This window comes from Suncus etruscus, chromosome 6 (genome assembly GCF_024139225.1).
Source record: "Suncus etruscus isolate mSunEtr1 chromosome 6, mSunEtr1.pri.cur, whole genome shotgun sequence".
In the NCBI taxonomy this organism is placed as follows: Eukaryota; Metazoa; Chordata; class Mammalia; order Eulipotyphla; family Soricidae; genus Suncus; species Suncus etruscus.
Window position 1 is genome coordinate 115,325,828 of NC_064853.1, and position 18,028 is coordinate 115,343,855.

Below are 18,028 nucleotides of genomic sequence, written 5' to 3' on the forward strand. Positions count from 1 at the left end.
AAGAAAGAAAAAAGAAGGAAGGAAAGAAAAAAAAGGAAGGAAAGAAAAAGAAGGAAAAAAGGAAGGAAGAAGGAAAGAAAGAAAAAGAAAAATGGTGGAAATAGAGTAATTTCAGTGAAAATAGTGGAATCCGGGGATAAGATCTTTATGCTCAGTAGATATACTGATAGCTATTGATTATGAAAAACACGAGTCAAGACCTAGAATGCTTGGTTTAAGTACTTAACAGATTTTTTAAAATTTATTTTCATTTATATGCTATTATGTAAAACTTATTTATTATGTTAAATGGTCTGATATACTGATTAAACTTACTTATTTAAAATAAACTAATCAATTTAACAACTATTTAGCATCTTTCTGTTTTTAGTCAGAAAAGTGAAATTTCACACTAAAATTGAGATAATAATAAATTCCTGGGGCCAGAGCGGTGGCACAAGCGGTAAGGTGTCTGCATTGCCCTTACTAGCCTAGGACAAACCACAATTTGATCCCTTTTTTGTCCCGGTGTCCCATATGGTCCCCAAAGCCAATCTAAAATGGACCTTGGTTAGAACCCCAGAATCCCATATGGTCCCCCAAGCCAGGAGCTATTTCTGAGAACATAGCCAGGAGTAACCCCTGTGTATCACTGGGTGTAGCCCAAAAAGCAAAAAAAAAAAGGGGTGGGGGATTTGATGGGCAGATAAAAAGTGGGCTGCTATGGACATTGCTGAGGTAAACCATAGTGGTCTTACTTGGGTTTTAGTCAGCTCCATATATTCCAGACATGGAAAAATAATATAGAATTTAGAAAATGCAAATAAGAACCAGGAAAGGGAAATCTAAGCTAGACTGCAAACATTCAGACAACGCAGTCTTGTCCTTTAGAATAATACAGAAAATACCTAGTTCTAGACCTTCTCAAGCCAGAAAAACTGAAAGGAACATAAACTCTCACCATTATCAAACTGTAGAGTGAAGAAAAAAAAAAAAAGAAAAAAACAGCAAACATTAATCTAAATGAAATTAAAAAAGCAATCTTAATATCAGCTTAAGTAGACTTCCAAGCAAAGAAAATTTTCAGGTGGATGAAAACAGATAGGATATATCAGGAAAGAACCTATACAGAAGACATAACAACCAAACATGCTGATACCAAATGACAGGATTAGATATTCTAGAAAACTAGATAAAACTGAAAAAGAGAAGTAACAAATAAACAATTGCCGTTGGAGACTTCAACACCTCTATCTTAGTGCTGATAGAAACAGAATATCAGAGAACTCAACAAGCCCCGAACAAACAGAATCTAGTTGACACATCAAGAAAGACTACATCCTGGTCCTAAAACAAACTAAACAATTAAAAGACATTTAAAATAATATAGTATGTGTTGTTGTCCCCAGTACAGTCCACAGTATTTGATTAAATAGAAATCAAGAAAGAATAGCTATTGTCAAACATTTTTAACTAATCAATGTTTAAAATATATCAGTTGGGTCAAAGAGGAAGTATCAAAAGAATTTCTTTTGTTTTAAAAAATAGTTATTTAAAAATTTTTTTTAATTTTTATTGTGATCATAATGGGTTACATATCTTTCACAGTAGTATTTTAGGTACATATTAATATTGAATCAGGGGAATACCCATTACCAAATTTGTCCTCCCCCCATCCCAGTTCCCTTTCTGCAACCCATATACCCCACCATCACCCCCCCCCCCCCGGGCTGCTAGAGTAGGTGATCCCCTCTTTGTCTAGCTTACTATTAGTGGTCATATATCTGTTTGGTCCTGGTACCCTCCCTTGTTTCCCCCTCTATTTAAGAGGCAGAGCTAGATAAATCGAGTTATATGGTTTTGTTTGAAGGAAAGAAAAGCAATATAATGGGGTACAAAATAAGAAAAACAAACAAAAAACAAAAAAAAGAAGTCAAATATACTGAAAATGGGCAGAGTCCTTTTAGAGGCTTTCAACCTCAGTTTGAGAGAGGACATGAAAAAGGTAATTGAAACACCACAACAATATAGAAAGAAATATCAAATTAAATACCCAGTGAGCACTACAGCAATAAAGACAAACACCACACAATAGTCTCGGTTCTGAAATCAAATCATGCCGGAGTGCAAAAAGAAGGAGAAAGATAAGATAAAATAAAATAAAATTGGAGATATCAACTTCAATATCTACACCAAAATAAAGACGTCAAAAAATCAATCAATCAATAAATAAATGTGTGGAATGATGATTATTTTGTGTTTTTATTTTTCTTCCCCCCCCCCCCTACATAGGCACATTAAGTATTGGGGATATTATAGAGGGAATTCCCTTGGCCTAGGAGTTACAGGGTTTTCCACCCCCGAAGTATACTGTCATGGGATTAACTCTAGACTCCTTGCATGATCATTTACTCTCCCTTTGGTGCATTTGTGGTGTATGGAAGACTTCTGCTTCATCTTGGATGGTAAAATCAGACTTCTGTATCTAGAGATCGTGATGACTGTGCAGCTCAAGGAATGGAGCTTATGATGAAGTCTTTCTTTGTGGTTCTAGCAGTTCTGCTTCTTCAGTGTCGTTTTAATCCATCTTTTGTAATTCAAAAGAACTTTTTTTTTTTGTTTTTTTGGGCCACACTCATCGGTGCTCAGGGGTTACCCCTGGCTGTCTGCTCAGAAATAGCGCCTGGCAGGCACGGGGGACCAAATGGGACGGGATTCGAACCAACCACCTTAGGTCCTGAATCAGCTGCTTGCAAGGCAAACACCGCTGTGCTATCTCTCTGGGCCCTCAAAAGAATTTTTTAAAAAATGTATCAAACTGAAAAAAAATGCATACTAAACAGCATAGTGAAAATTATATGACACGGCTAAGTAGTGCTAGCAAGAAAACTTAACACTAAAATTTTATATTAGAAAAGGAGGAAATATCCAAGTCAATAATCTAAGTAAGTTTCTATCTTCAGAAATTATTAAATTGCTATAGAAAGGAAAATAATTTAAAAAAGGATAAAACCCCATGAAAATCAAAGTGAATATAATAGAAAAATATCAATGAAGTGAAATTTTTTCATTTAAAATATTCTCCAAATTGACAAATTTTTAGCAAGACTTACAGAGAGATTAAAAGGTAAGAGACAAATGATTAAAAGCAAGAATGAAACTGGCGATATTATTATGGATACTGCAGAAATAAAATTTATATAAGGGAGCAGAATGGGCAAGTCTGCATACAAATATTTGAAAATGCAGTTGAAACTGACAAATTCCTTGACAAACCCAGATTTCTTCAAGTCATTATGACCTATGTAATTTTTTTTTTGGTTTTTCGGGCCACACCCGTTGATGCTCAGGGGTTACTCCTGGCTAAGCGCTCAGAAATTGCCCCTGGCTTGGGGGGACCATATGGGACACTGGGAGATCGAATTTCCTTGGCTAGCACTTGCAAGGCACACACCTTACCTCTAGCACCACTTCGCCGGTCCCAACCTATGTAATTTTTGTTTGCTTGGTTTTTGCTTTTATTTTTTTTGGGGGGGGGGGCAAAGCTAGTTGCTTTCTGGGGTTATTCCTGGTTCTGTGCTCAGTGCTCATAGCTCTCTGCTCCTGGCAGGCTTGTGGGACCATCTGAGATGCCAGGATCTAATCCTAGGTAGGTGTTTTATGAGGCAAACAGCCTATATTCTGTGCTATCACTCTGGCCTCTGAATGACTTAATTTAACTAGTCATTTAACTATGAAAGTAAGGCAATTTGTAGCTAAAAACAATTTTAAAAAGTAATCTCAGTCTCTAGAATTTCCAAAACGAATGTTGCTAGATTAAACAATTTAAAATGACTTCATAAAATAGAAGAATTAAGTTACTACAGAAATAAGTAACAGCACAATTTCAGTGAATGTCAGTGACTAAGAAGAATTCCCTTTGAGTCTCACAATTTCAAGAATATTAGGTTATGCATTTACATAACTAAATACAATTTCAAATACTAAATAAGTCTTTATTAAGAAAACATAGAACAAAATAACTAATAAAACTTATATCAAGTGAATATAAAATGTTATTAGCAGACATGCAGAGCAGTTAAAAATAAGATTCAAAACAGCAAACATTATGTATCATTATAGAATTTAAAACCCTTTTTTATTTCCAATAAAGCAGTCCAACTTTTTTATTTTCTCTTCGGGCCTAACCCAGTAATGCTCAGGATTTATTCTTAGCTTTGCTTTCAGGGATCACTCCTGGAGACCATAATGGGATGCCAGAGATTGGACTGGAGTTGACCATATGCCCCACAAATTAATTCAACTTTTACAAGGTTGGAAAATATTAATGAAAACCCATTTCTTTAGCAAAATTCACACATGAATTTAAACATAAGATATATCACACAAGAGTAAAAAAAGTAATACATTGGATAAGGCACTTGCCTTGCATGCAGCTGGTCTTTTTCAATTCCCAGCATTGTATATAGTCAGTCTCCTTAGCACTGTCAGAAGTGATTCCAAATTACATAGTTAAATGTAAGCCCTGAGCACAGTCAGTTGCAACCCAACCATAAAGATATATGTTCTATTTATCCTAGATATTGAACATAGAAAAAAGTCTTAGCTAAACTCTCTGCAAACCCTATAGGCAATATTAATTTTAAGCAAACTGTTATTGTATATACTGAACATTTATATTACAACTAAGGCAACATACATGACATAACAAATTCCGACTTAAAGAAGTTGTGAGATTTATGAACAGACCATTTTTTTTATTCTGTACTTTCTAAAAAAGAGTTGATGGGCTGGAGTGATAGCACAGTTGTACAGCATTTGCCTTGTACACTGCTGATCTGAGACGAACCTGGGTCCAATCCCCAGCATCCCCTATGGTTCCCCAAGCCTGACAGGAGTGATTTCTTAGCACTGAGCCAGGAATAACCACTGAGCACCTGTGTGTCCAACCAGTGTGTGAGTCAGGTGTGTCCCAAAGCCAATACATAAAAATAAAAATAGATTAAAAAGGAGCTGATTCTTTTTTATGAAGTTAGGTAAAGTTTCAGATATAATGTAACATATTATAAAGCATATAAATAAATATGTTCACATATCTTCTCTTACACAATATAAATCTTTGTTCTTCAGATACCTAAGTTTAATCATTTCCTAGATTACATTCTCAACATCTAACTTCTCTTTGCAGTAATGAGAGACAGTAGTAAAGGGTCATGGGAATTTTGGTAGTGTTGGGATGTAGGAAGTTTGTACACCAAAACCATATAGCTTATTAATATTGTAATCATCCCACCTAAACTATAGAAAAAAGTAAATTTGTTTTAAAATGTCTATAATATATAAGCTACATCTGTTCCTAAACCCAAAAGTAAAATAAATCTACAAAGCCAACTCAGAAGTAGACCTACTGCTCAAATATTAGCAAATCAGGTCTGCTGAAAACACTTAATACTGAAGCACTTGGAAACAGAACATTCCCTTTACCAAAAAGTACTGTCTACATTCATCTTCCAAGAGAAATAGTTTCCAGGGACTGTAGACTGCTAAGAAATGGGAAGGTGATAAATGAAACACTAGTGTCAAGAGCAAATAGCCCCCTAGGAATGGAAAACTCAGATACAATTTTGGTGGGAATTATGCAGATATATATTTTCCTGCCAAAATTCATGCAAAGTATTTGTGGATGGATGCACATACATATACATGCAAGCATATGTGTGCATGCAGGAATACACTCAGGCACACAGTAATGGCACAGAACCAATCCTTAGTCATTTTATTGAGTAAACTAAAGTCTTCTGAATTGCTTATAGCATTAAGCAACTTCTTTTATTTCTGGACCTCAGTTGCCTCAAATGTCAGAGAAAATAAGATTTCCTACTTTGTAGAATTTACAATGTTATTGCTTCAAAGATAGATGTTTTAATAAATGTTATTATTATTGAGGGGGTGTAGGCCATTTATGCTGATAAATGCTCAGGTCTTTGCACTCAGAATTAACTCTTGGACTCAGGAGACCAAATGGGATGCTAGCATTGAACCTAGGTTGACTATGTGCAGGGTAAGCATTCTACCTGCTACACTAATCCTCCAGCCTTGCTTTAATACATGTCAAATGCTAAGAACAGCACCTAGCATATAGTAAGGAGTTAATAACTTATTATTCTTAAAAAACATTATATAAATTATTCATAAGTATTTTGGCAACCATCTTAAACTTCCAAATTTCTAATTGTTGAAACAAGCTGATTATAGGGGCTGTGAGACAACGATTAGCTAAGCTAATATAAAATATAACTAATCTAATAATATGCCATATGTGTTATATAATATTCGTTTAGTTCAAGATTGTTTTTAGGACAAGCATTTATTCTTCACCGGATTGCTCATAAAACTCAGCTATGTTTTCAGATGCTTGTTCAATGCAAACAATTTCAATGATGAGGAAAAGAAGGGAAAGTCTCCTTTCCTGCTGATTTCTTTGTTTCTGCTCCCCCCAGGCATAAATATCTGGGCACCAGCAGGAATGAGGAAACCCTTTCCTGGCCTTCCCAAAGCTTGAGTGAGGACTGCCTCCACTCTTGCCCACGGGAGCAATGCATCTCAGGCATGAGATGAATAACTAACAGATCCAAGTCTCCTCTTGGCAACGCACCAGTTATTTTTGGAACAAAGTACTTCCTTAAGATCCAGATAATCCATATTAGTAAAAACACCAGGCCACAGCTTCCCTGCTTCTTCCTCTAAAATGTCTCTCCTGGTTATTTTTAGTAGTTCCTTTTTGCAGGACCAAACTGTGCAAAGTAAGGAAGTTGAGAGTATTCCCTGGGTGATACTTCTGACTCCACATCTTCTGGCAGCTCAGGGCTGTGCCAAGATCTCAGTGGCTGCAGAGGGTTACTGAGGAGGCCCTCTGCAGACAGGCATGGGAAGATATTTCATTCCTGTCATCTTGGGAAAGATACTTAAGTTCTCTAGACTTTGATCTATTCACGTGGAAGCAGTGTTCTGAAGTAAATGACACAAAGGAGAGGTTTTAATCCATAAATGAGCCCTAATATGTAGAAGATATAGTAGCAGCAGTAATGATAGTCCTCGTAGTAATAAAAAACATAAACTTTCCCTTACTATTAGTGAGAATTTATCACTATATAATATATTTATAATGAGCATTGGCTATATCCTAATGTATTAGACCAAAACCTGATGAAGCATAACCTGATCAAATCATGCACCCACATGCACATGATCAAGCTAAATTACTTCTAACCCTGTCATCATGTTTTCTCTTTAGTAGAAAGTCTATAGAGATTACCTTGGAGATTTCTTCAGGTATTCCAAGATTTTCTTTATATTTGACTTGTCTATTTCTCCTAATCAGAGGTACAAGCTTACTTCTCTCCTGCTCAGTCTCTGTTGACCTTGTCCTTTGTGCTAACAAGTACAAAATTGCAAGAAGAGGTAAGGACTTGGAGGTAGGGACTTGGAGAGCAGATAACAGTCATTCTACTTCTTTTTGCTGGAAATGACTCTGTGCAAAGACATTAGCAGCTTCCACAAACGCAAGATACCACCGGATGAGACGAACATAGCCAACAGCTAGCCTAGAAAGATCAGGGAGCATTCCTCTCAGACAACCTGATGTGTTTAATACCATAAGTTCCCATATGTGCTGCTCTATTGTGGGGCGATTGCATTGCCAAATCCAGAATTAAAATCCAGGTCTAGTGGTAGAGAATGCATAACAAACATAGCAGTCTAGCAGATAATTCTGTATCACAACTTAAATTGCATTATCCAAATTCTCCATCATTCTGTGTGGTTTGGTATGGATAGAAGGAACCTGTATCTCAACTTACGGAAATGGAAACATGAATTCATTGGTATATTCAGTCTCAGAGTCCCAGCTGTCACAAATCTCATTTACTCACACAGCCAAGCCCTACTTATATCGAAACATAACCCTCACAGTATAAAGGGGAAACTGTGTGGAGATGAAAAGGAAATTAATGAGTACCAGGAATAAACATGACTTTCATTTCTTCATATATTGACATTTTACCTAAGAACTATTCTCAAGTAACTTGAAAAAAAAAAGCCCAAAACATTAATATTAGAAACAACAATAATTAAGTCAAAGTCAACCTCTATTCTTTCTGTGTCTTTTCAGGCTTACTTAAGAGATGTGATAAACTAGCTGGTAAGATATCATCATATAGAGAGGGTTTGCTGAAAATTGGGGTGGGGAATAAAACATCTGTTTATACATTTTATTAAACAAGAAGTCATAATGACAAGAGAGAGTCACAATGCAATGGATGCAGTCACCCTCCCCAGTTCAAACCCAACCCTGCTTTTTTTGACTGGATCAGTGAACCATTCTAATAATGGGCTTTATCCTAGAAAACTAGGAGTACTTTTGGAGGATTCTTGTTAAGGGAGAAACAAAACAATGAAAATGATAGACTGGAGATCAGAAGTGTTGGATATGATTTAAAACAGATGAAGAGAAACACTAAGCAACCAATTTAGGACATACTTGCTCTGGCAAATTTGTATTTCTATAAATTTCTATAAATTACCATATTATCTTCACACATATAACTATGTGGTGGGAAGAAAATTAAAAAATGAAGGCTCAACAATTAGTATAGCAGACAATATGATTTCTTTGCACACAGCTAACTTGAGTTTGGTCTTAGACTATCACCCCAGAGCACCTATAGGGGTGATTACAGAGTACAAATACAGGAATAAGCCCTGAGCACTGCTAGTTGTGACCTAAATCCCACAAAAAAAAAAAAAAAAAACAGAAGGAAAGAAATGTAGTATATTTTATAATAATCTTAATGGTAATATTGGGTTATTTTGAATTATATTTTCCTGCTAATTATTCCTTCAATTTCCATTCCTTTTTTCAGTAAGTGCAAAAACTGACACTATCTTCATATATCTGAAATGTTCACATAGACACAGAATTCTTAAAAGTCTGTGAACTTCAGATGAAAAAGAACAGGGAACTCATCCAAGATGTTTTATCTGATTGATGACCCAGAGGTGGCACAGGAAGAGAGAGTACCAACGATGTTTGACCCACTGTCTATAGTTCCATAGCAAAAAGGAAATTCTGATTTTTATTTTGCAAAGCCAGCTGGATAAGGGACCTCTCAAAAGTTTTGATGGGCTTTTGAGGTTGTAATTAAATAAAAATGTTCATCAACTGAAAGTACTTTAAAATATATTTGTTGAGGAATTCACAATTCTTCTACAAGAGCTGGCACTGTTATTTAAAACAAAGCCTTATATAAGATATTATACAAAACTCAAAGTATGAAAGGAAGTCCTTTAACTGTGTACTATTATTCCTAGCATTACAAAGAGCTTTTGTATATTACCCTGAGTTTTTGTATTTCCACATTATCCAAAGCTTTTCTAGTAAAAAGAAAAACTGAAATGATTCACCTTTTAAAATTTAAATAAGGAATGACTTAAAACCTTTTTACTTCAGTATACTGATGCATATTTATACAATGAAAAATAATTTTAATATGCACATAACATACATAAGAAAGTCAAACAAAAGACTGGAAAAATGACTTCTAGGAACTTGAAATTTAGGACAAATAGAAATAATAATTCTTATCTAAATTAAAAACTATATATCATTGGCTTAAATTTTGTTTAATTACAAAAAGTTTCACTGACCACTAAAAAGGTAACTTATTGAATTTGCAATTATAAAATTCCCCAAGACTCACTTATTTATATGGAATAATAATCAAGAACCATTTTCCTAGTCAGCCCTTGATATCTGGAGTTATATTTTGGATTGAATCATTCTCTACATATCTTTATGCATCAATCTTGAATTTCAAAGTATCTATGAGATACAAGGCATTTCCTAAATTTAACAACACCTACATTCCCAGCCACAACTGGCTGCTTCCATCTACTTAAAAAATAATCAGTTGATGCCATTGTGATGATAAAACAAAGCTGTCTCTTCCATTATTTATCTTTTCTCCCCAAATCATCAATAGCTGTTGTCTTGCAAGTTTTTTAATTTATAAACTGTGTAAACCTCACCTTTATTTTTAAATTCCCCAGGTCTGAATTGAGTAGTCCTGCTTCAAAGAAATTTGAAATGACCATCAATTAAGAAGTCTAATTGACCCAAGGTCAGTTGATAAAACTTCCCATGCTGAATACGTTGAAGAAAAGAAGCAGAAACATTAGTGTGGCTTATGAACAGTCATGTGTGGCCTATCATGTGAGGCTTTAATAAGAACTTGTTACATATTTTAAAGTAAAGGAAAAACTTTACCTAGGTGAAATACCAGGGATAAATGAAGAAAAGGAAAACATTTTATCCCTTCTAAGTTTTCCCTAAATAAAGCAAAGTAAAATGTATTAAAACAATATTTTAACATAAGGGATCTCTTAGCTCTATATCTAACTAAACTGTGCCTATGGCTAAAAAAATAGGAGACTAAGAAAATCATTTCTATTTATCATAAGCTCTGATTGGAGAATAAAAGATAAAATGAAGAAATGACAAAATGAACAGGGAGAAAATTGTAGGAAACTATTCATCTACAAATGCAAATCAAGTTGGACATGTCAGATGATGTCATCTTCACTAAAGCTCTAGGTGAAACTTCATATTGTTAAACATATGTAGCACAGGACATGATATCATATAACAGAATACAATAGAGTCCAAGACAGGCAGATGCTCAAAAACAATAGAGTTGAAAATAAAAGGAACTAATTTTCAAGGCTTCAAGGATATCATTGAAAATTACCTTAATTATAAGCTTCACAAAACTAAAAGAAACTTGGTGTGGTTTTTAGAAACATTTGATAAAAATAAAGAAGAGGTAACAGTTCTGAAGTTTTATGTATTTATTTTATATTTGTGGTAGTAAGCAAGATTATGCATTCAGGAGAAAATTACCGGCATAGAATCATGAAAACAAACATAGAAATAGGTCTCACAAATTTAGAGATTTCCTCCTCCCGATTTATTGAATTGCATGTATGTTATTTTAAGCTGTAAGTGTATTCTAAGACTAATTGTCAAGATAATACTCTCCCTAATTTTTTTATGTAATTTTATGCTTTTTTCTTGTAAAGTTCTACTAGTGTTCTATATATTTTAGTGGGAGAATCATTTTTTCTAATGTGCAGATTGTCTTTGTATTCCTGTTATTGTTTCCTTTGAAGTTCAGAAGCCTCTTACTCACTGTAATCCCATTAGTTTATCTTTGCTTCTACTTGCTTTGTCAGTGGTATTTCATCTTTAAAGATGCCTCTAGCTTCAATGTCTACCTTTATTTTCTACCTATATTTTCCTCTGTATAATTTCTAAATTCACGTTAGATATTCTTGCCTTTAATACATTTTGATTTGACTTTTGTGCATGGCATGAAAAAGGTTTGAAGTTTTCCAACACTGCTGACCAACACTGCATATTGGAAGCTGGGCTGAGGGACAGGAAGGAAACTCTTGTAGCATTGGTAGAGGGCAGTGACACAGCTGAAGAAATTGGTGTTGAGACAATGTAAGTCTGAAACTCATCGTAAATATTTTTGTAAATTTGCAATTCATGATTATTTAATAAAAACAAATCATGTAAAATAAATAATGCATTCCTAATTATTCAACAATCATGTGGCTATCAGATTCTGAGAAGTGGGCAGGTTTCTCAGCTTTCTGAGAAGTGATGTGGCTTCATTTACAAATGTACTAATTTGTATTCAGAATGCCACTCAGTTAAGAAGTTGTTGGTTATCTGGATATTTTTTGAACTTGATTGATTGATTGATTGGTTGGTTTTTGGGCCACACCAGAAGCACTCAGGGGCCACTCGTGGCACTGTACTCAGAAATTTCCACTGACAGACTGGGGGACCACATAGGATGCTGGGAGTAGAACTGGATCCCTCCTAGGTTGGGTGCATGCAAGGCAAATGCCCTACAGCTGTGCTATCTCTCTGGCCACAGTTATCTGGATTTCTTAATTAGATATTCTATTTTTACTAAACCACTCCAGCAAAAGGAGCACAAATATATTGAAACCATTTCTTCAAGGAAATGCCAAGCACAAGGTAAACTCGGAAGTCACATGTTTACAATGAGAGCGATAAATTGCTTCTTCTATCAACTTCCCATGAACAAAGTGATGAATATATGAAGTCAATTATGAAGTCAATTATGATCTAGTTAAATTTGCTAAAAGCTGGCCAAAGTCTGGCTAGGTTTGTTAATTATAAATAAGACTTAATTTATGATATAATGAACAATTCACTGATGAGAAAATGAACTAAATATGTACTACTGAGAGAGTGAAAAGAGTTATGAAGATAAATATTTGCAAATTTTTAAAGGTATTTTAAGACTCTGAGGAATATATAGTTTACGGGTTAATACATTTGTCAATAAAGTAATTTGTAGCTTTAATAAACTGAATAAAAGTATTTATTCTGTATATTCCTTGGACATCTTGCTTGATAATAAAGAGAATAAAACAACTTGAGGTAAATATTTTTTCTTCTACTGCAATAAAGGTTAAAGTAATACTTGAAAACAAATATTAATATTCAAGTAACTAATTCTTCAACAAACACCATTAAAATTCATACAAAAATTATGTTTACTTATAATATTAAAGGTGGAGTGAATCCTGTTACTTTATTGGGAGTTTTATTATACTTTGCTATATAGATATGCATTATTCAAGATAAACCATTTAAAATACTCAATCACAAATTCTACTATTCCAAATGTCCACTTAAACTAACCACTCTCATGAGTAGATGCCCCCTAAAAGTTAACTATGGAGTCTCACATACTTCTCATTGTTGCATCTTTTGCTTTTCAGCATGTAATCTACATCTGACTAGAAATTATAAAGCACTCTTTGCTTCCAATTGTACAGTGAAAATAAGCATAGAATAAAAGAGATGTTATATGGCTAGGCTAGATGTAATTCCTCTCACTTTGCACATGTTCCATGTACCAGATTTCAGAATTAAATTATATGTCCCACAGTGATGAAAAGGGATTGTTATGTATAGGCTCTCCATATAATTAGTAAGAAAATAAAAATAAAAATGTGTTTCAACAGCTACAGCATTTCCCAACTGAGTGAGCTTATGATATACAATCACTTCTGCTTCTATCATGAAATTTTGTGGGCTTCTAAGGAACAGATATACAAAGAAAATATATTCTAACACAAAAGGAAGTAGGAAATAAAAATAGTCTTTTGTTGAAAAATTGAAGTGTTGGCCTAAATAAGCCCCAAAATAAATTCACCACTACTACACTCCCACCCACTAAAGACATAGAGAGATCATCAGATTTCAAATGAATCTACTGAAAAGGTTTTAAGAAAAGTTTTAACTTTATTAAGGAAGTTAAGTAAAAAATTAAAAAGTAAATGAAGTCAATAATATAGTCAATTTTATAAAATAGCCTTAAAATCTAATTAAACCTTGATAATACTTCAAAGCAAGAAAGATAATAATCCCTTTGCCATATAATCAAAACAATAGAATATAAAAACATCAAATTTCAGAGTAGTTATAAATTTAACTAAAATATTATTGGATCTAAAGAGATAAAATAGCAGATATGTCATCTGCTTTGAATTTGCCTAATCCAAATTTAGTCCCTAGCACCCAATATGGTCCAAGAGCACCACTAGAAATGATCCCTGAGTGTCATGTCAGGAATAAACCCTGAGCAATCCCAGTTTTGCCTTTCTCTCACACAAAAACTACCCCACTACCCCCAAAGATAATTATTTTACATTTGTTAATGTTTCCTTCAATTTGTAGCTCTTAACAAGCTATATACATTTGTGTTATTTGCTACAACAGTTTCTGAGTAATAAAAATAAATTTCAACAATTATAACTGATTTGAAAATTCTTTAAGGATATTTATAATAAAATCATAATTCCCTATTCTGATACAGGACATTAATGGAAAAGTTATAGCTAAATGCATGCTGAAAGCACAAAAATTAACTGCACTAATTCCAACACAAGGAGCAAAGCAAGATTTCTGCTTTTATCATTACAACATTATGCTGAAAGATAAAAGCATAAATTCTTACATCATTTTTTATGTTGGAGGGATGTACCCAATATTTCATTTTTAAAGAAAAAATCTTTTTAAATGTATGCAAATTGGGAAGAAAATGGATTGTATAATTTGTAGATATATTAATTTAATGTAGAAAATATGTAATCTAAGAAAAATTTTAAAAAGACTTTAATATGGGGCCAGACTGGTGGCGCAAGCGGCAGGGGGTTTGCCTTGCATGCACTAACTTAAGATGGACTGCAGTTAGATCCCTGATCATCCCATGTGGTGCCCCAAGCCAGGAGTGATTTCTGACTGCATAGCCAAGAGTAACCCCTGAGAGTCACCGGGTGTGGCCCCCCAAAAACTTATAAATTCAGATAGCATAGCAAAGTCTTAAATTAGCTTTGAATTTTGTGCATGGTGTGAGATAGGAGTCAGAGTAAATTTTTTTTCTATTTGACTAATAAGTTTTCAGAACACCAGTTGTTAGAGAGACTTCTTTTGTTCTATTTCATACAACTTTCTCCACTATTAAAGATGTCCATACATCTGAAAATCATTTTCTGGGTTATTCCATTGACTTGAATCTGACTTTATTTCAGCATCACACTACTTTATTACTTTATCTTTGCATTATAATTTAAATTTGGCTAAAGAGAAGTCTATTTTTCCCCTAGGATAGCTTTGGCCGTTGGGGGGGGGGTCTTTAATAATCCATATAAATATGTTTGTTCTCCAAAAATCATCCTGAATATTTTTATAGGAATTGCATTGAATGTGTATTAGCTTTTGGTGCTAGTGTCATTTCCGCAATATTAATCCTTTCTAAACTTTTTTTTGGTATGGTGTGAGGAAAAACACTCATTCAGTGTTGGTGAGAATGATGACTATCTTAGTCTCTTGGTAAAACAATATAAAAAAATATGAACTCTGAAAGACCTAACAATTTCCTTCTTGCCATATACCATGAAGTCCCCAAAACACCATTTTGAAAGACATTTGCACTTCTTTAATTGTAGCATTATCCACAATAGCCAAAAATTGTAGATAACCTATGCTTCAAAGGACATATGAGTGGAAAAAGAAACTGTAGTATATAAACAGTATGCAATGCTTGAAAACAAATGGCCAGAGTGGTAGCACAGTGGTAGTGTATTTACATTGCACATAGCTGACCCAGGACTGACTCAGGTTCAATCCCCAGCATCCCATATGTTCCCCCAAGCCTGCCAGGAGCAATTTCTTTTTTTGTTTTGTTTTGTTTTTTAATTTTTATTTTGACCAAACTGGATTACAAATCTTTTATAGTTATTTTTTAGGTACATAGTGACATTGAATAAGGGGCATTCCGACCACCTATGTTGTCCTCCCTCCACCCCTGTTCCCAGCATGCATCCCATACATCCCTCCTTTAGCCCTTCCCTCCCCACCCCCCAGTTGCTAGTATAAGTGGTCCCTTTTGTGTCTAGCATGTTGTAGATTGGGTGTCGATTCTGTTGTTGTTGGCTTTGGATTTGGTGTTTAAGTCTGATCATTTATTTTATTTCTACTTGATGTTCATACCAAGACTGTCTGGTCTTGGTACCATCCATTATTTTCCCCTCAATTTGTGAGGCGAAACAAGATGGTTCAAATTATGTGCTTTTGTTTGAAGGAAAGAAAAAATAAAACAAGTAAAATAAAATGGGGCAAAAATTAAACAAGCAAAAAATGAGAGGAGTCCTTCTAGAGGCTATAAATATCAATTTATGAGAAGAAAGGGAAAAATGAAGAAACAACAATACTAATTTTTTTTTCAACATTCATTGTATACTTCTCTGAGGCTATTGTGTATAAGAAAGGTGCATATTGGGTGTAAAATTAATATTCAAGAAGCTGGAGCAATAGCATAACAGTAGGGCATTTGCCTTGCACACAACCAACCTCAGACAGACTCAGATTCAATTCGTGGCATTCCATATGATCCCACAAGCCTGCCAGGAGTGATTTCTCTTTTTTTTTTTTTTTCGCTTTTATTAATTATGACAACAAAGATGCAAAGAGAGAGGACAGGGTAAAGTTACAGTGGAAGCCCAATCACCCATAAGCAGAATTCTCGGTAGTCCCATCGATGATATCCCAGCCTTGATCTTTCAACCAAAGAAAATTAAGAAAAACAAAACTGAACCCATGTACAATACAATTAATTTGTCCATCAAATCCCCAGTTGTATTACATACTATTTCTTAGCAGCACACAATATAATCCAAAGAGATTAGACTTATGTAACTCCTTAAACATTGAGGGCAAAGTACATTTATCTTGTTCCATGCACATGCTTACTAGTTTAAGTTAACCTCAAAAGTTTTAGTGGGTTGTTTTTCTTAAGGATTGGAGTCAAGGGAAAGTAGTAATAAATGGTGTTAGAGTGGCATTTGTTTGCATAGGCCCACCAAAATATAAGAGACATGGAAAGAAAAATTATGGTCTAAATACAAGGAGACCCTACCCCTGAAGTTTCCTGGCACAGGACTGACTCTAGGCTCCAGGCAAACTAGTTTGTCCAATTCAAGTCATCGTCTGTAGTGGCAATACACCTTCATTCCTCACATAGTCTCTGTTGTTGGTATCATGCTTCTGTATTAAAGGTCCTGGAGTCTGCATATCCCATATTGCAGTCAGGATGGTGCAGAGCATCCTCTCGTTTCATCTCACACTTAAGGGGCACTAGAGAGAACCATGTCCTGTAGAGCAGGTCATTGTTGTTGTCAAGTCTTCTCAGTGTAATCGGAAGTCTCTTTTTAGGAGGTCGATGTCAGACCCTTGGTAGTGTCTTTCCTGGTAGAGGACTGCTTCCAGCTGTTGCTATAAAAGACCTTGGATGTTTCGTAGATAGCTTGCCTGGTTCTGGCGTGAATGGAGGATGCCCATTCCTCTGAGGCCTGTGCCAGGTCATTCTATCAAAGTTCAGGGTGTAAGGTACATTGTACTGAGATTTATTAGATAAGAACTTATCTGTAGGTATAGTGTTTTCCTATTTTAATGTGTCTATGCAAAGAAGGATCAATGCCATGAAGCGTTATTGGTGCATCTGGAGGCCATAGGAACAAGACCAGCAATTTCCATGACATAGTTCAATCATAGGCATCAAACTGAGGGACAGTTCCACCAACAATCCTTATTGAACAGCTTACAAAGAAAAGACAAGATGAAAGTGGATAGAAACATCATGGTAGAAGAATATAGAGAGAGTTACACCATTAAAGAAAATATACATGAAATATTCAAAAGATATATGTGTTTAATTTATGTCCTTCTAAATAGTTCTGGGATTGTTAGATCCACTGTATGTCTTTGGTCTGAGATTAAAACTGTGTATTATAGAACTTAAGAGGGGTAAATCGGGGGTAGTGATGGTTGGGAGGAGTATACGTTTGCATCATGTTTGCATCATGTAGACTAGTATGAAATTGCCAGTGACAGCATGAGTATAACTGACAAACTATCTGCCACCCCACAGATCAAACACCACCCCCCAAGCCAATCTCACGAGCTCAAGCGCAACCCTAGGCCAATCTCCGCAGCTGGCCTGGGGGTGGGGAAAACCCAGGGTGCCCCATCAGGTCCTCCCAGAAACCCACCTGGAGATCCGGAGGAAAGGGGGAGAGGGGGGTCGGGTGACCCAAGTCCAGGCCCCCCTACCCTAGGCCGGGCCAAGAGGCCCCTGGCACATACGGAGGTCTGCCAGGAGCCAGCCCGTGCCGGCTGAAAATCCTGCCCCAGGAAGGGAGGAAAGCCCTCCCAGGCCCAAAGGACCAGAGCTCAAGACCCACCCTAGGCCAATCTCCGCAGCTGGCCTGGGGGTGGGGAAAACCCAGGGTGCCCCATCAGGTCCTCCCAGAAACCCACCTGGAGATCCGGAGGAAAGGGGGAGAGGGGGGTCGGGTGACCCAAGTCCAGGCCCCCCTACCCTAG